The sequence below is a fragment of the Larus michahellis genome, chromosome 3 (assembly GCF_964199755.1).
Source record: "Larus michahellis chromosome 3, bLarMic1.1, whole genome shotgun sequence".
NCBI lineage: Eukaryota > Metazoa > Chordata > Aves > Charadriiformes > Laridae > Larus > Larus michahellis.
The window spans coordinates 24,898,231-24,925,051 of record NC_133898.1 but is presented as its reverse complement, the minus strand read 5'-3'; the positions used below and the strand labels follow the sequence as shown (position 1 = coordinate 24,925,051).

The 26,821-nt window shown below is 41.0% G+C and overlaps 1 long non-coding RNA gene across 1 annotated transcript; it reads left to right on the top strand.

Annotated features, from left to right (window-relative positions):
• Window positions 1-14: 14 nt before the first annotated feature.
• On the top strand, window positions 15-20,777 carry LOC141740467 (uncharacterized). Its single transcript, XR_012586047.1, has 4 exons — window positions 15-90; window positions 1,236-1,374; window positions 17,981-18,075; window positions 19,495-20,777. It is a non-coding gene; the product is annotated as an uncharacterized LOC141740467 (long non-coding RNA).
• Window positions 20,778-26,821: the final 6,044 nt, after the last annotated feature.

Sequence of the window (26,821 nt, the reverse complement as noted above, 5' to 3'; positions counted from 1 at the left end):
CCGCCCCCGTTGCCATGGCGACGGGCCCGCGGCCTGCCCCGGCCCTCTCCCTGACAGGAAAGCGGCCCCAAAAACGAGCCCGACAGCCAGGTTTATTTTTTTTTATTTCTTTTCGCGTTTCGCCGAGGCCCAGACGGGGACAGACAGACAGATCCTTTCTCTGCCGCCGCAGGAGCGCAGCATGAGGTGCCCGGGGCAGCCACGGCAGGGAGCCAGGCGAGAGCAGCGCCCCTCACCTCATGAGGAGAGCAGGCCGCAGGCCCAGGGGCTGCCCACCTTCCTCCGGGCTGAGAGGCCGCACGCCTGCCCGCACCTCTCACACCTTCCCCTCCACAGCAGCCTGCGTCTAAATGGGTCTGTCTGCCAGCTCTCCTTGCACAGAGCGAAATAAGGCAGCCGTTAAAAGAACTATTTATCATTTCAGCCTAGGGGGAAAGGGGACTACAGGAAAGATGGGGAGAGACTCATTATCGGGGAGTGGAGCGATAGGGCGAGAGGGAATGGTTTTAAACTGCAACGAGGGGAGATTTAGATTAGATATTAGGAAGAAATTCCTTACTGTGAGGGTGGTGAGACACTGGCCCAGGTTGCCCAGGGAAGCTGTGGCTGCCCCATCCCTGGAGGTGTTCAAGGCCAGGCTGGACGGGGCTTTGAGCAACCTGGTCTGGTGGGAGGTGTCCCTGCCCAGGGCAGGGGGGTTGGAACTAGATGATCTTTAAGGTCCCTTCCAACTCTAATCATTCTATGATTAATATTGTGTTATTTCATAGCTCAACATCCCAGAAGAGCTTTTACTCTCCCCAAGAGATTTTGCCCAGGTCTGCTTGGCAAACAGTTTGCATTTGTCTGCTACACTTTGAATAAAAGAAAGAATAAGTATGAACCCCTGGCTTGCCTCTGACAGCCCAGTATTTTTTTCTTGTGTTGCCCAAAATTCCACTGACTTCCACGAGACCTGAGAAGTCAGGAACAAACTCCCACTGTTTACTTCTCTGCCATGAGCTATGTCAATCCGCTATGAACAAAAACCTCTTACAATTAGACATAGCAGAAAATATTATAATCGCAAGGGATTTTGTGTAGTTGTATTTATATGAGTTACATATAAATAATGGTGATCATAATGTTGTTTTCTGCCTGGAATTTTACAGACTAGTGAGAACAATCAAATTTTAAAAATACCAGAATATAGGTCATAGTATTTGACTTTTTTTTTTTTCTTTAATCACATCCAGATGTTAAGAATGAGGAGAAGAGAGGGCATTACCTAGTAGGATGAAGAGGCTATACAAACAAACATGCACTAATCCAGTGCCATGCAGCTATAATGGAAGGACATCCTGGTCACTCTGGAGCAGTAGCAGCTTTACCTGGGTAGGAATTGCATTCTAATTCAGATATGTTCAACATTCATATTTTTATCTATTTTTCAGGGCATGACATTTTGATATTTAAACAAGTAAAGGGTTTACATTGCTGGTTGAAGCATAAAGCAATTGCCATAAAAGCCTGCTCTTTGTCCAGAAAAATTAGTTAATCTGTATATCTGAAATCACTCGGCTTGTTGAACACAGCATGGAGGGCTCAGACAGGGAACTACACCCCGTTACCTGCTCTGCTGTTAGACTTGCTGCGTAATTCTGGACACATCACTTAACCTGCCTGTGTCTTTGTTTCAATAAGCTGGATACGGTACCATGCTGTGTCATACTAATGCTCATGAGTAAAGCATCTGCAATCTCTGAATGAGAAATGTTTCATTTTGGGTTCAAATAATCTATTATTGATCTGTCAGACAGAATGCTTCATGCCTCCTCATGTACAGTGATGGCAAAATTTACTCTGCTTTGGGGCAAACTATGTTTTAATTTGGCAGACCTGAAGAAAAAAAGAGCAGACTAAAGAGCAGGCTGCCTTCACTGACTTTTCTGAGATTAGATATTCGCTGGATCATTCTATATGTTTAAGATTTTAATTTTATTACATTAATATACATCCCCTGTAACCTTTACCACATGAGCCTTTTCCTACCAGGGATTTAGACTACTAGTTAAAGAAAACACTGTATGACAAAGGGTTAGTTTGAGAACTGCAGTCAGAAATTGCAGCGTAAATAAAGTTGAGAAATAGTGATACTGAAGTCTGCCAATCACTTGAAAATAAATGGTTACTTTGCTGCTTCTGGCATAGCATATAAGTTTACATCTCAAACGGATGCAATTTCTGTACCGGAAATAGGCCTGTTAAGGAGGAACTTATGTACTGCGTGGTATAGTCAGTAAATCCATTGCTGTTCTTGCTACCAACTCTTGCTGTCAATTGTTGGATAGCCTTAAAAGATTTTGGTGTTTTCTTAAAGGTCACGTACAACACAGGAGAGGAAATATAATGTGGTTTGAACAGAAAACTATTTTAAAATTTATTTTACTAATTTAGTTGAACTGAGATATTACTTTTTGTTCTAAAGGAAAAAAAAAGCAGTGTTTGTAGGAAGAAAGTTGCAGAGCAACCTTGTCAGTAACAGGGAGGGAAGGTTTGTTGTGGTCTGTACTTGTCAGTGTCATTTTCTGCAAGCAGAGTAACAGAGAATGTCTTCTCCGTGCCAGTGCCTCCACTGGTGTTTAATTAAACACCCCAGAGATCCTGCAGAGTATCAGTATTTGTGAAGTACTTGAGCTGTGCTAATAGTACAGTGTACTTATAAATAAATCATAGCCACAGAGATTTAATTTAATTACACCCAAAATACACAGGAATTGGAATTTCTTTTGTAGGTCAGCCACATGATGCAAAGAAATTTTGAAGTGGAACAGCTTAAAAAATCAGTGAATTGATGGGTGAAAATACAGGGTACCATATACGTTTGAATTATCTTCTTTGTGTATATATTGCACATGTTCCATTCTGCGTGTATTCTAGTTAGTGCAACTTGCTTAGAAGGTTGTAAAGAAATAAGCAAACAGAAGAATATGTTTTTTCTATTTTTAGAGTAATTTTGTATAGATACTTCATAACTTAGGTTTTTTGCAGTAAGTTGAAAAGTAATCTTTGCATAATATTGTGTAAGTAGGAGGTTTATCTTCCAAAAAGCTAGTGTCTGCTCGCTGCTGCTTGTAGAACCATGGAGAGAACTACCCACAGTTTCCTAGTAGGAGAAGGTGTGGTGACTTGCTGTGACTTTGGCGAGACAGCAAGTCTTCGTTATAGAAGATAATAAAAGTATGATGACTAAGCAGAGTGCTGAAGCTTATCAGATAAAGTACTACAACTATTTTATACTGACTTTAATAGATTTTTATGAAGTGGACAATTAAGTGCTCCATGCTTCTCCTAATGTGCAAGCATAGAGAAACCATATGAACAGAGTCAGGAAATACTCAGAACAGAATGGGAAAATGAGTTATGGGGACAGATGTCCCACAGCTTGGCTCAGTATAGCAGAGGAAGGTGGGTCTAGGAGGAAGAGAGACATCTCTCACACAGTGCAGCGAGCAGTGTGTTTCTTAGTCCCACTTTCACTTCCTACAGAGCCCTCTGTCTCTGTGTAGGTGTACAGGATTTGCACATGCCAGCTCTGTGCTGGCTGGAGAAACTGAGGCTAGTTCCTATGTTGATGAGGCCAATTCCAATGTTATTTTGTCAGAGCAGGGAAAGACATTCTACCTAAGTATTAGAATTAATCTTTTCTCTTCCTTAATCTGTTTTGTTTCTTATTGAGGCATTTTACCTTTGTCTCAGAATTATTTAATTACTTTACCAAAAATAGAAGATTAGAAATATTCACAGAAAGAGTCCCTTAGAATTGAATAAACACTGGGTATCATTTGCTGGATTTATGAAACAGTGGATACAGTAAGTTAAAAACATTCAGGAAGTCTGAATACTTGTAAATAGATCATGGTTTATAGGGCAGATAAGCCCTCAAGAGACACACCTCCAACATTGTGTGACTACCTCATTAGCATTAAGGGACTCTGACCTTTGCCAAATCTTGAATATCTAACTTTCCTGGTTATCAAAACCAACCTCACTCAGGTGCCAGAACCAGTGTGGTCGTGGTAGCCTATGCAGGATAATTTTCCTGCTAAGAAAAGACAACTCTGGTGTCAAACTGTGTCAGACCAGAGTGCTCAGCAGGCCTGGATTTCTATGAAGGACAAAAGGGTCTGGATTCTCCTCACTTTAAGCACCACCCATTCTGAGTCATCTGAGCTGGAAGTACTGGCGTAATCGCAAAACATCTTCAAACAGATGGTATGATCCACTGTAGGTTACACTAGGATTCTTGAGTGAGATATTTGGCTGTTTAATTAAAATACAATGGGGACGGGTTTTTACTGTTGGGGATTTTTCACTAACATTTCTTCACAAGGGGGACAAAATGTTTCTCCTTTTTAGTATCAGAGGGTTACAGAGTATGAACTTTTAGTTTTGTTGACTTGTTTCCAGATAAACATAAGAACATATTGTAAAAGTCACTTTGTTTTTTAAATTCAACCCAAATTCAGTTCCATGTAGCATCTCTAGTGTGTATCACATCTGCTATTCAAAATTTTTAAAACACAACTTCAAAGTTATTTTATGAAGTTCAGACATTGCAAATCATAATGAATTTTGATCACTGTATATGTGATGATGCTTTGTCACACAGGTCCAGATTCCTGCAGGGCGTATACTTATGTTGATTTCACTGAAAGTTAGGGGCCACAAATAGTTTAATGGTAAAGAAAATCTGCCTTTTCAGCTGCAGCTTCTTATTTGAAGTGCTTTAATTTCTGATGACCTAAGCTGAAGCACTGAAATGCGGAGATGAGGTGTTAGACACTGGACACCTCACTCATGGTGAGTCTCTGGATGCTCTGGACCCTGCTCTCCATTGACCTAAATGTTTAGTTGTTGAGGCATGTGCAGCAGATGCCAAGTATTAATAAATCTGAATTCTCTGCTTATGTCACTGGTAACTTTCTAGGGACACTTTGCAGAGATATAAATGATAACCAATGGAAATTCAGAGTTTGAGGAATCTGATTTGCAGAGATTTTGAATGCTTTTTATACCAGCTGAAGTCAGTGTAACCATTTTCTGAAAATTGGGTTCCAGATATTAAAGTCTGGCAGGCAAAGCTGGATTATCCAAAATTAGATGCCACCCCTGAAAAGATAATTGTAAGTGATTATCTCGTAGAGGAAGTCCAAGACAAAGCCAAGACTAGAATCTAAATCATCTGATACCCGGTCCTGTGCGTTAACTACAACACTGATTTTTTTAATACTGTGAGCTGTCTAGTTCCATGTGAAGATGAGTTATGGGGAGAGTAAATGAAAGGTAGCGTTGAAGTGTGTTATAAGGATGTCTTATTTTAGTAGGAATACTTAGAAAAGGAAAAAAGCTCCAGAGAACATGACACCTGAGGTAACAGTAACTTACGTGTAGTATTTAACTAGTCTGTATTTACTTGCAGTAATGACTCTGTGATAAAGTACGACCTGAACAAAATGAAATCATTGGTAATCGACCTAGCTTGCATTTGTGTACATATATATATGACAATAAGGATATTGAATTTGTGATCAAAAGCACATTATTGTCAGCAACCCATTGTGATAGATTGATCTGTAACAATTATTGTGTACTTAACACCTCATGTATAGTTTTCATAGAAATGACATCCTGCAATGTTATAGATATAAGTGATTCAAGATCCAGTATATATTTTAGGACATGTGCACGACTGTATGGAGTGTAGTTCCAGATGAGGATGAGTTACAGGGAGAGTAAATGAAAGGTAGTGTTGAAGTATGTTATAAGGATGTGTTATTTTAATTAATTTGAGGAAAAAAATAATCTGTACATACTAGAAACTAGACAGCAGTGAGTTTTTCCATTTCTCGCATGAAGAAAGGCTGAGAGAGTTGGGGTTATTCAGCCTGGAGAAGAGAAGGCACCAGGGAGACCTTATTGCGGCCTTCCAATATATAAAGGAGGCTTGTAAGAAAAGTAGAGAAAGACTTTTTACCCAGGCCTGTAGTGACAGGACAAGCAGCAATGGTTTTAAACTGAAAGAAAGGAGATTTAGATTAGATATTAGGAAGAAATTCCTTACTGTGAGGGTGGTGAGGCACTGGCCCAGGTTGCCCAGGGAAGCTGTGGCTGCCCCATCGCTGGAGGTGTTCAAGGCCAGGCTGGATGGGGCTTTGAGCAACCTGGTGTGGTGGGAGGTGTCCCTGCCCATGGCAGGGGGGTGGAACTAGATGATCTTTAAGGTTCCTTCCAACCCAAACCATTCCGTGATTCTATGATTCTATAAGAAAGCAACCCAAGACCTGCTTCAAAACCGATGCAATTTCTTTTTTTGACTTTTTTTTTTCTTCCCACTGCCATGGCACAAGAGAAATAACACTTTCAGTGTTGCACTGAGAACTAGTGAGTACTGCCCTTGAAATTCCTAACTGCGGGCCTCTGGAAGCTACCCTGGTTTAAAAAAAGCCAAAAATTTACAAAGATTGAGAATGTAAATGGGGAAATAGCTCAAATCAGTAGATGCACCACTAGTTTAAAATAAGAAAAACCTCTCTTCTCTTGCTACGTTGAAAAATATCTGAAACTTTCAATTTGCAATTTTGTAGAGATTATTTGCCCTGTATTTCAAATTAAATAAGGCAAACCAGAAAGAAAATGAAAGGAAATAAAGGTATTTTAATTTGTAAATTGCAGGCGAAGATTTGGTGTAGTCAAAACTTCTGTATGAGAATTTTTATACTTCCTTACAAGGAGGATATTGAGGTCTCAAACTAGATAATAACACAGGAATGTGCATTCATTTACTTGGATTCCAGTAGCCAGACTGATGGAGAGAAAGTCTCAGATGTGAATAAGAGACTGTGAGATTATCGCCTAATTGATTAGAAGCAAAGAACTGTCAGACATCTGAAGCCTGCAAAGCATAAGATTGTCCTCTAATTTCTCAATTTTGGCAGTTTTGATACCACTTTTACTTAAAGTTAGTATTAATTGTTGGGAAAAAAATGCAGCCTTTCTCCCTTTAATCTTTCTCCCTTTAATCAATAGTTTCATGTCAATAGTTGACATTTCAGATGTCAGTAATGTATTTTTATCTGGCAATTGATTAATAAAATGGATAGGCCTGTTGAAAGACAGAATAGTGAGACACAGCATAGTGCTGCCTGAGAAGGAAATAATCTCTTTTTGGGATTTTCATTGGGACTAATAGCTTTGGATATCCATGGAAATATAACTGTTTGTAAGACAGATACAAAGTATTGCATAGTTGCTCTACTTCCTGTAACTTATGTAAATATTTTTGTCTGATTATTTTTGAAGAAACATCCTTCCTACATAGAATTAGCTTTACCAGCAAAGGGAGTATTGGGAGAAGCACCCTGATCAAGTTACGCATCAGCCAGAGAGTGACTAGGAATTTAAGACAGGAGGTGGCGGTCTTGAGTAGCAACTCACTGCTCTCTCTGCTTAGTTTAGCTCGGATCCCAACTGGAGTCAGAGCTGGGCACAAAGATCTGAGTCCTTTTTCTTAAACATTGCAATGACAAGCAGCTTAGATATTGAAGATGTTAGCTTTTTCCTTTGTGCCTGGTAATTTAAAATGCAGCTAAGTTGTTTAATAATTTGGGGCTGTTTGAGTATTCCTAGATTTTTTTAATATTTGGATCAATAGTTGAAGATGGAAAGACTGCCACACAGGGGAGAGGCAGAATTTAACCTCTCTCATTCTCATCTAGGTTTTTTTTATTCTAACTAGGATAATCATATTGCAAACAAGAATAACTCCTAATAAAATATTGTATTGTTTTATTCAAATAAGAGGTGTGTCTAATTCTGGTCCTCCTTTTAAGTATCCTGGAAGGTTGGGTGATCCTTCATCCCCTGACTGCCATCTACGAGCTAGTCATGAACTACCACAAAATAATGGCAAGAGAACCTACTTTTATTAATAATATTACTGATAGAAATTTTCTAAGCAACAAATCAGCACAAAACCTTGCAATTACCCAGTCTCAGCAGAGAGGGGAACTTGATGACGTCATTGTTTTTCCCCTGTGAAAATGCTTAGTTGGAAAAAGATAAAAAAAGATTAAATGAATCACAGTATCTACATCGACATCCCACTTCTAATCTTTATGAAGAATGTGAACAGTGCCTTTCACTGGGATGATCAAGATGGAACCAAGACAGTTCTGCAGCATTGCTTATTTCTGCTGGGTATTCATAGTAGGAATTTCACTTATAAATTTTATTGTAAATTTTGTATATCTATTGATTGGTTTTCCCTACAGCCTCACATCTTAAAAATATGTATTTTGGACCAAATCTCAATGTACATTTTTTTTCATTCAGATGCACATGAAAAATCTTCCTTCAAAAGTTTTCAAAGCAACAAATCCTTCATATAAGTTGCAACTCTGCTCTACCTAGAAAGCATACATGCATGTAAGCCTTTATCCGTAACAGAACTGATTTTCTCAGCTTGTTTTCTGTCACAGCCTGTAGACAAAAAATACAGTCTTTTCTTTTTTCCCTGTGGCTTGAATCCTTCAGTTAGCCTGTGCATGCACAATTGTGTCTGCTCCACACAGACACAATAGTCTACCTGGATGGCTCTGAATGCAAGATCAGGTTTTCTGTAACAGTCCAGTCCTGTTAGAAACAGCAGACATTGTCATGAAACCTTTTGTTTAATCTTTTTATTAGACAAACATTTTCCTAAGTTTGCATAAGAAGTTGCCCAGCCATGACTTCCCCACAGTCCTTTAATAACTAGCAGGGTGTGGTGATTAAATTTCCTCAGAGGCTTTTCTTCCATCTGATTTCCAAAGAGTAATTTATTCCTCAGTTAACATCATTGCTTACTTGTTTTGTTTCTTAAACTCCTTTGCCTGTCGGAGATAGATCAGTGAGTTAATAGCTGTCTTTTTAGTGCAAAAAGGGGGTGGGGGATGATTCCTTGAGCCTGATTCCCTAAAGAAATAAGGCTTGTGTGATCATACTCTGTCTGTCCCAACAGTCAGCACAAATAACATGGAACCCCATTGGCCGTTTCACTTCAGATGGAAGAGAGACGAGGACTCCAGTCTTCCAGCTTCCTAGCAATTTTATGAAAATGGATGGCTGGGAGGAGGAGAGAGATCCTACTACTACCTTCTAGTAAGGGAAAGCTTGCAGTGTGAACTCATTTCTTATTAGACAACTGAAAATTCATTCACGCTCTCCTTTGAGGCACAGATGTCTGAGGCACTGGTCTTCACTAGTGAGTTGCATTGCTGAGAATTTATTCACGTGAGCTCTCACTTCAGTGGACACTAGCAAAGACAAGACACAGGCAGTATTTGTACTTCAGGTGTACAGAAGTTCTGCAGTGAGATGATAGCTATCACAATGTGAATGCATGCCTCTCCTTTGTAGTGAATATGAACCTGTGCCTCTTATGTGTAGATGGGTACCTGCGTGTGGTTGTCATGGCGCTCTTTCAGATAGCACTGTCTTTAAACATTCCTGTATCCTTCTGAGGGTGGAATGTACTGTACTTTATGCTGAAGAGGTGTGGAACGCATATAATTTTTGAGTGTCTGCAACAGAACAAGGTATTTGTTCATTTAAAAGATACATGTTAAGTTTCAAATATCAAAATGATGCAATTTTAGATTTATTTGGCGTCAAGATGAGCACTTGTCTCCTTGTGTGTATTTGTTTTTTCAATAAGGCTACTGAAACTGTGAAAGAAAGTGTGAAACTTGCTTCATACAGCTGATCAGTACTGATTGGCACTCTTAGGTTGAAGGCTGAGTCTTAACAGTTGTTCTGTGTATTAGTTCAATTTTCACCTCTTTACAGTCATATTTCCAGGTTTGGAGAATGTGCCAAAAGGTATTTTGCTCTATGAAAAAGTTCAATAAACTTGGGCTTTCTAGTGCCTGTGTTGCTGGAGAAATATGGTTTCCTTTTTTTACATAGGTATTTTTGGAGTCCTAAGGACTCCGTTTCTGTTTCTTGGTTTTCTTAGACAACAACAGCTGCAGTTGAAGCAGGCTAGTTTAGAACATGGACAGATGTTTTGTTCCAAATCAGGTGTGCAGAGGAAAGAGGTTTTCCATCCACAGCCGCATGGGTCCTTCTTGCTGCTACAGACTGACCTGTCGGAGAGCAGGTTTTGTGAGTTCTCCCTAATTCATATTAAGCCCAATTAGGTACACTATTTTAAGCAGTTTAAAATCCTGGTCTGAGATATGGCCACTGGCTTTGCCTCACCTGAGTTAGCAGTACTCCCACAAACTCTTGTTAGCACATCTGAAGAGTGGTGAGGAACTTCTGCAGTTATTAATCCTATCCATAGGCATTGCTTGATGTAGAAGAAAACATTTGTAGCTCTGATAACCTGAAGTTATATGGCCCTGTTGATAATGCACAAGCATATGGCATTGCAGGCACGGCTTCTGCCTGCACAAAAGATAAATGAATACCATTTGGGTATTGAATATCCAAGCTCAACAAACAGAAAGAAAAAGACTGACCTGTATACTTCTACAAACTAATGCCAGTGAGCAGAATCACATTTTAAACAAAGCCACCTATGGAAATGGTTTCTTACAGTGAGAAAAAATGTAGATATGTGGAAGTAGGCTATTTGAAGAACTGTTTAGTGGTTTGGGGCACTAGGGAGATCTATTCTGACTGTGGAAAAAAGTCCTCATTAAATATACATTGGAGTTTTTAAGGAGAAGAGGTAGTTGGAGTAGCTGGAGTATAAGGGATAATCTTGGACTGTGAATGGCATGAGCAGGTATTTAGGGAACCCTAGCTCTCTGTGTGGTAGTAAAGTCTAAGAGAAATGAGCAAGTAAGTCCATGAGCAATGGAATCAGTGAAGCCTGCTTTCCAATGGATTTGTGTCTCATGCAAGTTTTTTCCCTGGCCTGGATGGATTGTCTGATGTCTGTTAAGCATGGGGCTTTTACTACATCCTTTTCCATGGCTGGAGGCACCATTTGGATCTCCTCTTCGTCCTAGCTGGCTGCCTACTTCCACTAAACTTGTGACAACTTTGTATCTTGAAACCTGTGATTCACTTTCAAATGTAGTTGAAAAGCAGACACTGGATTCAAAAGTTACTCGAAGAGGAAGTGAAGACAGCGGAATAGGCACTCATACACAAAATAGATGACAAAGGCCTTTTTTCCCTCAGGAAATCGGAACAGTTGGAGAATGCACTTCCTCCAGATTTGGGGGTTTCCAGCACTGGCAAGGTCATCTCAAATAGGGGCATAGAAAGGGTAAACGGAAGCAGCCCTAAAACCTGTTTTCACATTGCAGCCCTTGAAACTGTTTCATAGAGAGCTGGGGTACAGGTTTACAATATTGTACTCTTGTGGTGGGTTTCTTGGCATTTATTTGGAACTTGGCTATTTATTAGGTGAAAATATGTATAGTTAGAATTCCAGATGTCGGTCTAAATCTATATGTAGATTACATTTTTTTAACTATTTGTTAGGCAGGTGTTACTGGTACAATTAATTTTGCTTAACATGTTAGTCATTCCAAAGTAATATATATATTTTTTCCGAGGTGGGAGCTGCAGTGTGTATGGATGGGAACACAAAATCTAGTAACAGGTGCATAAAACAATCTACCTGAACATGTATCTCAATCAATTTTAATAGGTACATTTTGTGAACCAGAACAATTTTCTGTAGTTCTTATCAACATTTTTATCAAATCTTCATCCCAGTAGGTCAGAACTCCATTGTTTTGCTAATGCTTTGGTTGACTTGAAAAATAACCCTCCTTTGACTATTTGAGAACCTGTAGCTGAAATATGTGGCAGTGGCAGGCTGTGCTTTTGTCCTAGGGAAATAAAATGCTTAAATGGGAAATGAAAGAGGAAACTACCAGAAGAACTGTTCAGAATAAACAGCGCTCTGTTTTTCCCCTCTGTCTCTGAAAACTTCATTTAGCTCCCGGCATGGGTTTGAATAAGCTACCTCATGTTTGCTAACACCGGCTAAAAATTTATTCTATACTGAGTAATATATACCTTGTATCAGACTTAATAAAAAAAAGAATAGGTTTCATGTAGATTATGTTATTGCACGTTAAAAAAAATACATCTTGACTGCACAAAACAAAATGCTTTATCTAGGTGCTTATCCAAGTGCAAAAGTTTTTCCACCAAGTAAAAAAATACCTGTTGAGATAACTAGGACTGTAGATAGGTGTGATAAAAAGACTTACGTGCCTCAATAAAATTCTCCGTAAGAATGTACCGGCCACTAGGACTTGTAACAGGATAGTAATTCAGTTAAACAAACTATAACTTATGCTTCTAGAAAGTAGTAATGCTTCTACAGGCTAGGCCCTAGGATGTGTTGTCTAACAATGCAGCTCTTATACATGGATAAGTTCTTTTTAAATCCGAGGAAGTTAATTTCTCTTCCCCGCTTTTATATCATTTCATATATTACTCTATGATATAGTAGACTTTGGTATTCAGTTCCTGCCTTCCAAGCCGTGCTTTTTCAATTCTAATAAGCAGTCAGCTTGCAGGGTATAAGCCCTACTTTCAGCAATTGTGGTTTATAATATTGAACAATACTGAGGTAGTTCAATTAGGATTCCCCTCTTTAGGCAGTTCAGGGTGGTGACAAACCTGCCAAATGACTCTTTCACAACACTCTGATAGAGGTGGTGTGACTGGTGTGTTCAAATGACTCTCCCTGAGCAGTGCTGGGGTTGTTTGTAAACTAGCATGGGTATCTAAACTAGCACTGTTCAGATCTGTGCCTGCATAAGCTTAGCCAACATCTGAATCAACTCCAGGGCCAAGAAAGGTAGTAGTGGTAGGGATTTAGGCCCCTTAGACCATTTTCCTGCATTGAACATGTTTGCCAGCAAGTTAGAACTGACCCTCGGGTATCATCCATGAGTTTGCTGGGTGTGTATGATAAACAAGAGTTGTTTCCCAATTCGAGGCCTCCTTCAGATATCAGGAAGGTTAAACGCCCTCTTTCTGTTTATATCAACACTTTATGTACTACGTGAATCTAAATGAGTAGTTTGGGGTGCTGTTTGTACTTGACGTAGTATGTGAACAAAATGGTTCTCATGATTCTGTGAGTGGAAGAGGTCTTTTCGTGTGACCTTGGCAGCAGACATGGGCATGTCTTCATGAGACAAATGGTTATGGAAGCTGGAAACTGGGAGAATACTTATGAGAAATATCACTACATGTTCACCTTAGCCTGAATAGTCTTCCTTTGACTTCCTTTGGAAGTGTCTGTGTCATGGAAAACAAGATATAACCACAAAGGCTATATAGAGTGTGACCCTGGTGCCCGAGAGCACAGACCACACCCATAGCAGCCACAATCTTCCTCTTAACATGCTCAGCGTAAGTCACCGCATCTCAGATCACCTTTTCCAGTACCACTTTCAGTGTTCCTTGGGTAGTATTTAGCATATTGTCAGCTTAAAAATTAACTGTTGCTCAAGAATATTTCACTGATTTAATTGGTGAATATCTAAGAAAATCTGAAAGCTACAGCTCATGAACAGGACAGTCTTTCGTTTAATTTCTTTTTCTTTCCTCCTCCACATTTTTTTTTTCTCCTTGAAACTGACAAAGCCTTGTGTATAGGGATTTTTGCTCTCTGGACTCATGCCCTGAAATATGACCTCATCATTCCACACCAATTTGTGGTAGTCATTTAGCAGTATCTCTGCTGGATATGGGGATATTAAAGTTAACAAAAAGCATGTGGCTTAACTTCTACAATGCAGGCTAAAAATTTAGTGCCAAAGCATGGAAAGTCTGTTTTTTTCCCAATGAAAATGAATAGACTGAATTATTGAGACAATAAAGATGGAGTCCCATGATGGTATTGTACACAGCTTTGCTTTTCTTATTGAAGAGAGCTCAGAAGTAATTGACAAAGTAAAATGAATCACACCCTAAATTCCAGCCAACTTGTCTCAGCAAATGGTCAATGGTCAATAAAGAGAAATAGGCAATTCAGAAAATGATTCGTTCCATCTATCTTTAATACCTGTTTCCGGACAGAGGAACTCGTCCCTCAGAAGGAGGAAGGGGGATGCTGTCTTGTATGTGCAGCTATCATTGCTTAGCTTTCAAATTAATTCCACTCTAACTAGCCTATCCAGCCAGTTTTTGTTACTAGGAACAAATGAAAATGCAGTCAGTATTTGCAAATGCAAAATACTGCAAAAATAGAAATCATTCTGATGTATTTCACCCTGCTCCACAGAGCAGCAGAGAAGACTTTTTAATTTACCCACTAAGAACAAAGTGCTGATTTGGCTCTGTGGTTCTTGGAAACCGTCTTTGCTCTGCTATTTCCTGTTATTTTCTCAGACTGTGTATTTTAGATGTGAACAGGGACCTACCTAAAATCTCTTTATGTTTGTAGTGGTATGACATGATTCCTTGGACAGATGTAGATGGGTGTTATTCGCCAGTAAAAAGGGAATGGAAAGCAAAAGCATGGCAGAAAGCTTTTTCATTTTAGTTTTGAGGATTTGATGCTTACCGCCAACACACCGTGGTTAACAGCCTTCCCCAACGCTGACCTGGCTTGACACGTTCAGCAGAGGCTGCATGCTAAATCGCATTTCCTAAGACTTTCAGCGCTTTGCATGAGTGTTGCTCCTTTCATCCTGAGACACACTTTACATGTCCGCACAGTGAGAGGGTCCGTGTTTGCTTTTGTAGCGTTGGCAGCGGTGCGTAAGCAGCTCCTTTCACACAGTCTGACACCAGAAAGTTGTCTGCAGGCCAGACAGTGCTGCAGGAGATGCAGACACTTTTGAACATCATTTCTGGCTGCATTAACACAAGATTAAATTTAAAGATGAGGCATTGCCACCGTGTTCGTGTGAATGACTGTGGTGCTTTGGCGTATGCTAGTGTCTGTTGACATATGTAATTCATAGAATTTTGTTTGTGTCTTTTGGGAGGGGGGAATATATCACTGCAGTGATCTGACACCTCACCTGTGTTGGTGGCCTTATTTCAAACTGTTTTGGATGCCAAAGTGAATAAAGCGCTTTTAGAATCTGTGGATGACTTGGTGGGAGCTGAATGATTGTCCTGAAAACTATATGTACTTTCTGTTTTGCGACCTTGGCAGATCAGTGATTGGGAAAGTTGTTCACATGCCATCTGCACCTGCTAGCTTTGCCATGCAGCAATAGGTCATTTCCTTTCCAAACACGACTGGCTTTTGATACCAGTGGGAAATTGGCAGCTCTTATATGAAAGCAGTAGATTCCAGTTTCCTCTTTCGGCTTTTCACTGAGATAGGAAAGGAGTTGTTATTGTTATGGTCCCAGTGCTCTGTGTCAGAGCTCTCTTCCCCACATAACTGCTTTTGCAGTCATTCAAAAACAGTTTGTCAATAGTATATGGCATCATATCTTGTATTGTGTATTGGATTGCCCCAAGATCATTTTTTCCCAATATCACAGACTTAATTCTAAGCAGAACTGCACAACGTATGGTGAAAATACTTCCCTCTTGTCTCTTGGTCTTTCTTGCTCATTTCTATTAAAGAATAAGAGAGTGCAGAATAAAGTGGCTATCTGGTGGCAGGGCTTAAGAAACAACATAGTGGAATTGAAGTGTACTTTTCTCCCTATTTCCTTGTCATATCAAAAAGATGAGGTGAAGTGGCATTCATTGTTCTTTCAGTTCTCTTCTCCAGAAATGATGGAAAACTGTTGCGTCGTCATCTTTGTAACGGGTGTTTAAATCAGCAGGTAGGGAATCAGTGGTGTTGGGCAGGACGCAGGCAATTGCATCATCTCCAGCCCAAAGTATCACCTTAGCAGAGAACTGCAAAGGAGCTGTGTTGCTGACAGCGAGGTGGTGAATTCTGTTTCCACTCTTAACAGCATAAAGCAGCTGCACTGGCTTTACAAGTGATTCAAAGATTTGCTCTTCCTGAATGTTAGCGTAAATTGTTTGTTGCATCCAATGCATGTCTTTATAAATGTGCACTGTCTTTTTCTTCTGGTCAGTTACTGGAGATGGAGATAGAATCATGTGTTTTCATCTGTGCTTTCGTGTAGCATTATTAATGAAACAGGTAATCCTATTTGTCTTAAAATCCAGGCAAATATCTCTTGTGTTCTGTCCATCTGTTCCAGACACCAACAGCATGCTCATCACCATGGTATTGGAACAGCCTGGTACACAAATAGCAATCAGCAGTTATTAACAGAATATTATTACTTGGTCCATAAAGGTGATATTGGCAGAGATACTAGACATCACACACTGTGATGAACATGCTTTGTTCTGGCAGCATATGATAATATTCTGTACAAAAATCAGTAAAAGGATGAATTTTTTTATTATTTCATGCAAGCAGCATAAATTGCCAGTATAATATATGTCAAAGTTTTCTCTTTGCATCCAGTAATTTATGATCCATTGCTATCTTGTTGTAGAACAGCATTCTTCAGAAAACGAAGGGGTTTTTTTTCCGTGCATTAGATGAAATCAAACCACTGAAAGTTCCCCTTTCCCATCCTTTCTCCCCTAGCTGTTGATACAGACTGATACAGGAGTGGCTTTTTACATGCAGAAGGCCATTTATCTCAAACTTGAACTAGACAAGTTAAGGTTTATTTAGCATGCAGTCTGCTTGTGTACTATTGCAGGGGGTGGCATGTTCATTGCAGCCCGCCAGGAAACCTTAAGTCACTCTCTTTCTGCAGACGCTAAATCTGCTCTATGCTCTTCTAGCCTTCCTCCTCCTGAAGGAACATGGACCATTCAGACCAACTTTTTTCAGGACTTAACTTACAAGGGAAGCAGACTACAGTCCCCCAAAAGATCCTGAACACCTTACAAAATTCAGAGGTTCCCCACCTGTCCTTACTCCCCTTCAAACATCTCACTTAGACACATTCAAAAGTCCAACTTCAAATGTCTCATTTTTATTTGGTCACTTTTCCTATGATATAATGTATAGATTTGTTTCAGAGTTGAACAGCCACACTTTTAAAGTCTCTGGTATTTAAATTGCTAGTTAAAATGAGTAGCCTCCTCTTAGGTGGCATATTTGGGCTGATCTGGTTAAATGAATAGCCCATCTAGATATCATTTTTCTTCCCTTCTTAATAAGAATATATTCTTGGGAGACCTATTGTGCAAGCTTGTCTACAGAGGCTGCTATACAGAAGCAAGATGGAGCCTTTTCAGATTGCAGCGTCACAGTTTCAGTGTTTTAACTATGAAACAAAAGTGAAACTAAGGCATTAAGAGTTCCTAGTTCTTATATTCAATAACTTTTGCTTGCTTTAGATGGCAAATTGCTGCTCAACTAACATTTCTGTAAGCATTACAGTGTCCATACAAGTGCTGCTATAATGAAAGGGAACGTCAATCTGAGCTGGTTGTGATTATGTCGGAAGGCACAAGCAGACTCTGTCAGCCGTTATTACTCTTTCAGTAAACATGAAACTTACTGGTCGTGATACTGGTTCAGTCTCCATTTTTATATCAATTGCTTTTTTTAAAAACAAAGTTAACGACAATAATCAAGCTTTACAGTAAACTAATTAAAAGTGTAAATGGATTGTTAAGAACTCTATTGCCAAACGGGATGTATATATGTGGAGCCTAACTGAAATGGATGGAAAGGCCAACAGGAATCTTGTTATAAAAATGGAGGCTCATTCCCTACAGTTCAGCTCTGCCTTGAACACTTGGCCATTGGCTCGACTGTGGGAAGGAGTCTAAAGTACTGTGTGACTTTCATACATGTCTAGATACGACAAAGGGCAAAGTGCAGCATTTTTATCCTGTCATTCCCTTTTATCAATCTCAGTTATTAAGCAAGTGGTGGATATTAAGATCAACCTTGACTTAAACATTTAATAGACATATCTCGTTAGACAAACTACATGCGTCCCATTTATATTTCTTTCAGGGTCTGTCTCTCATTGGATACATGCCAGACTGTCCTCCAGGATATAGTCCAGCGAGCAGGAGAAGAAAGGTGGAACAATTGCAATGAACATAAAGGTATAGTTGGAACTTTCTTGGAACACTCTCTTCCGTCTTGCTATCGTAGGCCAGTATCTTGGTTCTCTGCAGTCAATTGCTTTGGAGCAACGTTATTGAGAAGAATGAGTCACTTCTGGCTCAGTTTAATGGGTTTATCAGGACTGAAAAAGCTGTAGCTGGACTAAATGCCATATCTGCAGTTCATTTTATGTAGCTCTTTTTATCGTGTACAGTGACTGCCCACCAAAAGAAAATGAAGATACATTACTTTCAGCTTTTATAAGGAAGATCTGTAATGGTTTTTGTCATCTCTGTAACAGAAAATAGTTACGGAGCTCTTTAGCTTTCTCTGCTCCCTGGTTGCAACGTACATCACAACATTACATGTTACCATTGCACAGTTTTCCCTTGTCCCTTTAATTTTAGATAGGCTGCATCCTCCTCAGTAATCCTTCAGGTTTATGACATGGAGCATAAAATGTAACCACGAAAATAGGGAGGATGATTATTTTGCACAGTTTTTAATGACTACTCAAAGTAGGAGCTGGGAAGAGTATGGCCCTACAGTTTTGTAGTACTGGATGCCTCCCAAAATAGCTGCTCTGAGTGAGATGGTCACTCAGTTTACCAAGTGTTAAATTAGTACATGGGCATACCCTAGAAAAGATCAGGTGGTTTGATCTGCTTTGAATTAGTGAAGGAGGCTGGGGTTCTCTGATAATGCTAATTACGTGTTGATGGAAAGCACAGCAGTCCATTGCCCTTTCTGAACTATAGTTTTAGGACAAAAGCAATGAAAAATCATCACAGTGGGAGCTGTCACCCTTGTTCCCATGAGTGTTACATCTCTTCTATGAGGATCTCCTGTTGATAACAGATAGGAAAGCAAATACAGTTGTCCTGTTTTTTTTTCTTCAAGTGCTATCTCATGTAATAAGCCTCTGTGGCTTTCTGCCCCACCCCACTTTTTGATGCTCTTGGTTTAGATATGATATTACGATGTCTTCTGAACCATGTATTTTAGCAGATTTTGTATTTGGACATAAAACCCCAACTATGAAATGAATATTACATGGGGCAGTATTGTGTTAGATAACAGCCGAATTTGAATAGTTAATCTCATGTATTCAAAATGTGACCTTTTTTTCCGCAGTACAAAAAGAATCTCATTAGTTAATGAACATAGGCAATGCACGCATTGTATAGGGAGTGACTGCATTTAAGTATGAATTACTTAATCTTTAAATAGCTTTTTTTTTTCTTAAAGTAAAAGGAACAAATAACTTCAGTACCCTATCTTGAATAACATTCTTTCTAATTATTTTCACCACAATAGCCAGTGGAATGTAAGTAGTGAGGGGTTTTTTAAATTCTTCGTGGCAAATTTATAGCTCCTGAAATGATATATCTATTCTCTCCCCCTTTGTTTGCTTTTAGGGAGAAACTGGAGATGCTTCATCAGTGCCATTTCCAAACTGTGGCTGGTCTCAGGAAAAGGACTGCATTGATGAATTAGTGCAACAACCCTCCCAGCCATGGAGGAATACATCTTAGAAGAAAATCCATAGGTGACTAATAGGCCAGATTGGTCATCCCTCACCCACAGTGGTAAGCAGTCTTTTGAGAGCTGGGAGAAACTTTTTGGTATACCTGGAAATCAGTCTAGATCTAAATTAAATTAAATTAAACATCTAAATACAGAATTTGGAATGTAACATGGTGTGCCTTATGAACAAAAACAAAAAAAGAAAAATGAATTTCCATGGTGGGTATTTTAGTCTTGAATCACGCTTTTCTACCACATTTCAGCAATATGTCTTGTATCTTAATACCTTTGCTTTCATTTTTGTTTGTTTGTTTTTTAAGTTTGTCAGTCATTACACAATGTCATTTAGAACCAACCCTTCCATTGTGTTGAGTGGTTTCCAGTGAATAATGATTGCAGGATTAGCCTGCTAGTAATTAAACGTTGCTGCCTCTTAGATTGAAAATGAAACACCTCTATGGAATTTAAGAGTGTCTTGCTTTATTTAGGTTGTGTGTCTAAATAGTACAGATAGGTATACCAGGTCAGTGCAGACAGAGTGCATTCTTCAAAAAAACAAAAAAAAAGCGCAAAAAGAAAGGACAGGGAGAAAGAAGAGAGCAGGAAAGTGAGAGAAGGAAAACAAATTCACCCAATCATTAAAACTTTGAATTGCATGGGAAATTTTCCATACTTAGCTGAATCCTGGGGGTAATTTCCTAATTTTGCCTTTGTACAATCCAGATAAAGGCCTCACATCCGTACTCATTTTCACTCACAGATGGGTCTTCAAAATTTGCAAGCAATAAGTTGTGTAAAATAGAAAGTATTGCCTATTTGTTGAAGCCTATAGGTGTACCTATTTCAGTAAAGCAGAATCTAGGTTCTTTTACTGCTTGTGAACTAAAGAATCTGTTCAGTGCTTGCTTCTCACATTGGGATTACTGATAGGCGGGGAGGCAGCAGAACTGCCACCTTGGATTTTCGAAGGGCAGACTTTAGCCTGTTTAGGAGCACGGTCGAGAGTGTCCCTTGGGAGGCAGTTTTGAAGAGCAAAGGTGCCCAGGAAGGCTGGTCATACTTCAAGCAGGTGCTCTTAGAAGCACAGGAGAAGGCCATCCCCATGTCTCGAAAAATGAGCCGACGGGGAAGAAGACCAGCCTGGCTAAATAGAGAGCTTTGGCTGGACCTCAGGAAAAAAAGGAAAGCTTACATTCTCTGGAAAAGGGGGTTGGCAACTTATGAGGATTATCAAGATATAACGAAGCTATGTAGGGGGAAAATTAGAAGGGCCAAAGCTCAATCAGAACTCAGCTTGGCCACTGCAGTTAAAGACAATAAGAGATTCTTTCAGTATATCAATAGAAAAAGGAAGACTAGGGAAAATGTAGGCCCAGTGATGAATGAGACGGGTGCCCTAGTGGTGGAACACATAGAGAAGGCAGAGTTACTGAATGCCTTCTTTTCTTCGGTCTTCACTGCTAAAGCTGTCTCTCACGAATCCCATACCCTGGGGGCAAGAGGGAAGGTCTGGAGAGAGGAAGATTTTCCCCCAGTTGAGGAGGACCAGGTCAGAGACCACTTGGCCAATCTGGACATTCATAAATCCATGGGCCCTGGCGGGATGCACCCGCGAGTGCTGAGAGAGCTGGCAGATGTTATTGCTAGACCACTCTCCATCGTCTTTGAAAGGTCATGGGGAACAGGAGAGGTGCCTGAGGACTGGAGGAAGGCTGACATCACTCCAATCTTCAAAAAAGGCAAGAAGGAGGACCCAGGGAACTACAGACCGGTTAGTCTCACCTCTGTCCCTGGGAAGGTAATGGAGCGACTCATTCTGGAGTCATCTCCAAACGCGTTGAGGAACAGGAAGTTATTGGAAGTGGTCAACATGGATTACCAAGGGTAAATCATGCTTGACCAATCTGATAGCTTTCTATGATGTTATAGCTGGTTGGCTGGATGAGGGGAGAGCCGTAGATGTCATCTACCTTGACTTTAGCAAGGCTTTTGACGCTGTCTCCCATAACATCCTCATTAGGAAGCTGAGGAAGTATGGGCTAGATGAGGTGACAGTGAGGTGGATTGAGAGCTGGCTGTGTGACAGAACTCAGAGGGTTGTGATCAGCGGCATAGAGTCTAGTTGGAGGCCTGTAACCAGTGGTGTCCCCCAGGGGTCAATACTCGATCCAATTTTGTTCAGTATATTCATTAATGACCTGGATGATGGGACAGAGTGTATCCTCAGCAAGTTCGCTGATGATACCAAACTGGGAGGGGTGGCTGACACTCCAGAGGGCCGTGCTGCCATCCAGCGTGACCTGGACAGGCTGGAGAGCTGGGCAGAGAAGAACCTGATGAGGTTCAACAAAAGCAAGTGTAGGGTCCTCCACCTGGGGAGGAAGAATGCTAAGCACCAGTATAGGTTGGGGGTGGACCTGCTGGGAAGTAGTTCTGAGGAGAAGGATCTGGGGGTCCTGGCAGAGAGTAAATTATCCATGAGCCAACAATGTGCCCTTGTTGCCAAAAAGGCCAATGGAATCCTGGGCTGCATAGGAAAGAGTGTGGCCAGTAAGTTGAAGGAGGTCATTCTCCCCCTCTACTCTGCACTGGTGAGGCCACAACTGGAATACTGCATCCAGTTTTGGGCTCCCCAGTTCAAGAGGGACAGGGAACTGCTGGAGCGAGTCCAGCACAGGGCAACAAAGATGACTGAGGGGCTGGAGCACCTCCCTTATGAGGAAAGGCTGAGAGAGCTGGGACTCTTTAGCCTGGAGAAGAGAAGGCTGAGGGGAGACCTTATTATGGCATACAAGTATCTAAAGGGTGGGTTGAAGGAGGATGGAGCCAGACTCTTTTCAGTGGTTCCCAGTAACAGGACGAGGGGCAATGGGCACAAGCTAGAACATAGGAAGTTCCGTTCAAATACACGGAAAAACTTCTTTACAGTGAGGGTGACAGAGCACTGGAACAGGGTGCCCAGGGAGTTTGTGGAGTCCCCTTCTCTGGAGATTTTCAAGACCCGCCTGGATGCAGCCCTGAGGGATGTGCTCTAGGCAATCCTGCTTCAGCAGGGGAGTTGGACTAGATGATCTCTAGAGGTCCCTTCCAACTCTGAAGATTCTGTGATTCTGTGATATGCAGTTTTACCACCTGAATTCACTGATTAATGTTTTAAGCAAAATGAAGCCTTTATTTATTTTATTTTTTTCCAAATCTGCTACCAAAAATCACAGTATTTCACCGTTCAAAGACAGTCCTTTGCTTCTTCAAAGACTTTATAAAACTGATCTGTACCATCCTCCTCACAGGGCTGTAGTGGTCTACCCTCGTATGACACAAATGATGAGCTTCTGTCTGAAATAATAGGGATGATACCTAATCCTAAACTGACATCTGAAGGATTTTAAATAAAGGTTATCAATGACAGGTCTGTCATCTACCCTTAGTTAGTTCTGTCTGTCCTGTGTTAGGATGAAGATGAAAGCATTTGACTCTCTTAACAGATGCCAAGCCTGAACATTTTTCCTTGAGCTTTTGTTACATTTAAGGACTCATGATGAATAACAATAATAAAAGATTGAATCCCATCCGGTTTTCTGTTGATTGTTAGTTTAATTTAGTGTATGACTACTCAAAGTTTAGTCTGCCAGCCAAGGAAGGTATGCAGTTATCAACATTACTGATAGGATAAACCAGTTATGTAAGCTTATTTTCAAGTCTCCCTAAATCCCATAATTCTTAACCAAGTGAAACTCTTGAGCTGAAATGCACCTGTTTACAGAAAGATACAGCATCAAACAGAGGTTTCATTTAGAGCTTTGGGTAGACTAAGTGGCCTTGTTGACTGATTCTTTGCCTGTTGCCATTTTTAGGCGTGAAATATAGCAGGAAACTGAAAGGAAAGTATGTACAAGAAAAACACAGGGTTGTAAGAAAGACTTTTGTGCTTAGAAGGCTGTGGAGGCCCAAGCACTGAAAAGATCAGTATGTGCTGTGTTTCGGGGGTCTAGTTAGTGCTGCATCTTGGAGCTGTAACAGGATTTCTCAAACTGTGCGTCCAGCCATTGCCTTGGCAGGACTCCAGATCAATCCTGTGGGGGGAGAGGAAAGTGCCCGTGGGGCTTGGCAAAAGTTGTTTGTCCTTTCCTCATGAAGATATGCATTTGTTCCTGGGTAGTGTGGGAGTTGGCTACACCTTTCTCTCTGCATTTGTAGCCACCGTGAAAACAGATAATTCCAGGAGACAGTCTGATATGCAATTGCAGACCCAAATGTCATTGTAGAAGTCTGAGACTCTCTCCCCTGACACAGAACTGAATTGTACGTGCGTGTGCAAGCGGTTTCACCAGCCTGCTAATGAATGCCCCAAACCAAATTAGATGGAGCTCCCAAGGGATGAGTAGAGAGAGAACAAAATGCCAAGGGGCAAGAAAGATTAAAAAGCACAAAGAACAGTGAGAAAGAAATTCAAAATGTAGATCATGGAAAGTGTAAAATGGTATCATCGATGTCAGGCCATGAAACAAGGAGGGGGCATTCTCATGTTGAATCACCTGTTGCAGGCCCCCATAAGTGTGCAACACACAAAGTATGGAAGATGCTGCACAAGGCAGGTGTGTGAAAAGGATGCGCAAACGGAGGAGGATCATGAACAAAGAAAAACTGAGAAGACAGTTTTTGAACAAGAAAGAGGTCAGAAGAGAGAATAATGGCACAAAAACGGGTATTGAAGAAAAGAGGTGGGACAGTAGAAGGAAAAATGAAAGAAAGTACAGCCACTGATTTGATTTACTGTTTTTCATTAGAAAAGTATCCTTTTGCCACTTCTGGATGCCATACACATATATTAGAAAATACAAGCTTTTCAGCTTAATGGGGTGAATCTCCCTTTCAGCACCGTGGCATCTAAACCACCTGTAAAACCCAGTAAAACAACCTTCAGTACTAAATTGATGTCGGTGGTAAATACCATCCTGTGCCAAGCGGGGAGATGCCAGCCCAGCTGGATGAATACATGCCAGAGCATTTAGATGATAACTGGTTTGATGAATTGAACTCTTAAGCAAATAGATACCTAGGCAAAGACCAGAGGGACCAAATTCCACGGTGCGCTACCCTGCTATCTCTGCTGGGTTGCAAAATGTATGAGTCAGAGGTAGAAGATAGCCCTTGGCAGTATCTGTGGCGAGTACTATGATCCCCACTTAAACAAACCCGAGTGTTCTTACTTCCTCATGTTTCTGGGCCCTTTTTAAGCGTACTTTCTAGCAGCACTCCGCCCCAGTGTCTATGTGGCAGTCAACCAAGGTCTGCATCAAGAAGAAAGGGTTGGTTTGCTAGAAGGAAACGGGTGCTGCAAGCAGGACATCAGGAGGCAGCAACCTCAGAGTCCGGCCTCCTGTTGCACAGTTGTGGTCCAGAGTCTAAGCTGCCATTATAAAACCAACAAACAGGCTGGATCCTCAGCTGGCATACAGCCACAGAAGCTCAGCACATTAGCTTGAGCTCTCTCTTTATCTCCCGTGGCACCGAAGATTATGATTAGAAAGATGTCCAGGATATAACAGATGAAGTAAAGTGTACTGAATTCACCAATAACCTTAAGTAAAAGCCTAAGCTGCTTAATTTGTCCTTGGAATCATTTTGCCACTGAGCTTTTTTTACCTTTCTTGTGGGTGCTGTCATAAATGGGCTGTGGAAACAGTGGAATTGTCATTTCTGGAGGTTTTCAAGAATATCGCTGTTGGGATTAAAATAGATGCAACTGATGGAGAGGAACTGATTAGATCATCTCTTGGTGTCTCGTCCAACTTGGGTTTTTTTCTATGATTTTAGCAAATGCATTCAGTTACTGTCCTAAGCTTGCAGCGTTACGCTGCTTCCACTAGGTTTATGTAACAAAAGCCCCAACTACCAAACCCCTCTGCTTCCTCCATGGCTACTCATGCAAGACAAAATGTGGTATTGTCAGTTTTGCATAAGGTTGGGAAATCAAGACCTGAACCGTGGCAAGAGCGTAAAGTAAAAAGTTAAGAAAGATATCAAAGTTAATATGCAGCCAGCTTATTACAGTGTTTCATGTCCTGCTCAAAATAATTTTCTACTTCAAATTTGGGTGACAGGTGCCACAAAAATTCCCACATGCTCACAACAGTGCTGAAGCAAACTGGGCCTGGATTCTGAAGAAAGGACCCAGAGCAAGGTGATAGTTCTCCTTCTAGGAGTTTCCCAAGAGATTTAACTTACCAGAGTTGGACATCTGCTCTCTTCTCCTTTGCCCTTTACTTCCTAAATCAAGAATTAACAAGGAGAAGAACTTGCTAACACCATTTTAATTGTGCCGCCGGCATATCACAAATGGACTGGTTATATTGTCAGAAAAACACTGGTAGCTGACAAGTCCTGCAGAGAGATTAAATACAGGGGAGGACTGTGAGCAATACAAGAGAGACCTGCTGCTATTGATAAGCTGAAATCTGTGTTTCTTCCCCTGCACTCCTGATATCAAAAGAGTCAGTTGCAACATCTCAGCTGGCTGTTGTGCATTCCTGGTACGTGCCCTTCTCCACAGGGCTGTTGTGCATCTGTTGGCCCGCGAGCTTCCCACTACATGGATCAGATACTGGGAAGGGGGAGGGGAAAGGAAGAACAGAGTAAAGCAGTAAGGGAAGTAAGGGAAATAAACACCTAAATTGTTTTATTCTGATTTTGTACATAGTCTAGGGAAAAGGACGCTGGCAGGAGCTGAATGGTATTCGAAAATGCTGTGCTGATGTGACAGCTTTGTGGGGAGGCAGGCTGGGTCTGGAGCCTGATTCCCCCTACCTTTGGTTCAAGAACGGTTACACAGGGAAAGAGAGATTTACAGGGTGGAAACTGTGGTGGAGTGGTAGAGAGCAGACCTGAAACCTTCCTTTGCCCTGTGACTGCGTGGTGTGGTTATATAGCTACAAAATATTGACCATTCCATATGAAATAAGGGTGGAAGAGGAAGGCAGAACGAATCGTATGCCGGTCACTGCTTTCTGCAGGCTGCAGTCCACGGGGGCGGATTGTCACTGGGTCCTCCCAGTCCCAGTGACAGCCCCACGGCAGAGCAGGCAAGCGGGCTCCCTGCTGCAATGCAAAACCTGAGCTCATGCAGCTGTAACCTTCCTCCTCCATCATCTGTGCTGTCTTTCCTCCTTCTTCTCCCCTCTTACACCTGCCTGCAGGCACTGCAGCTTGCTTTCTCCC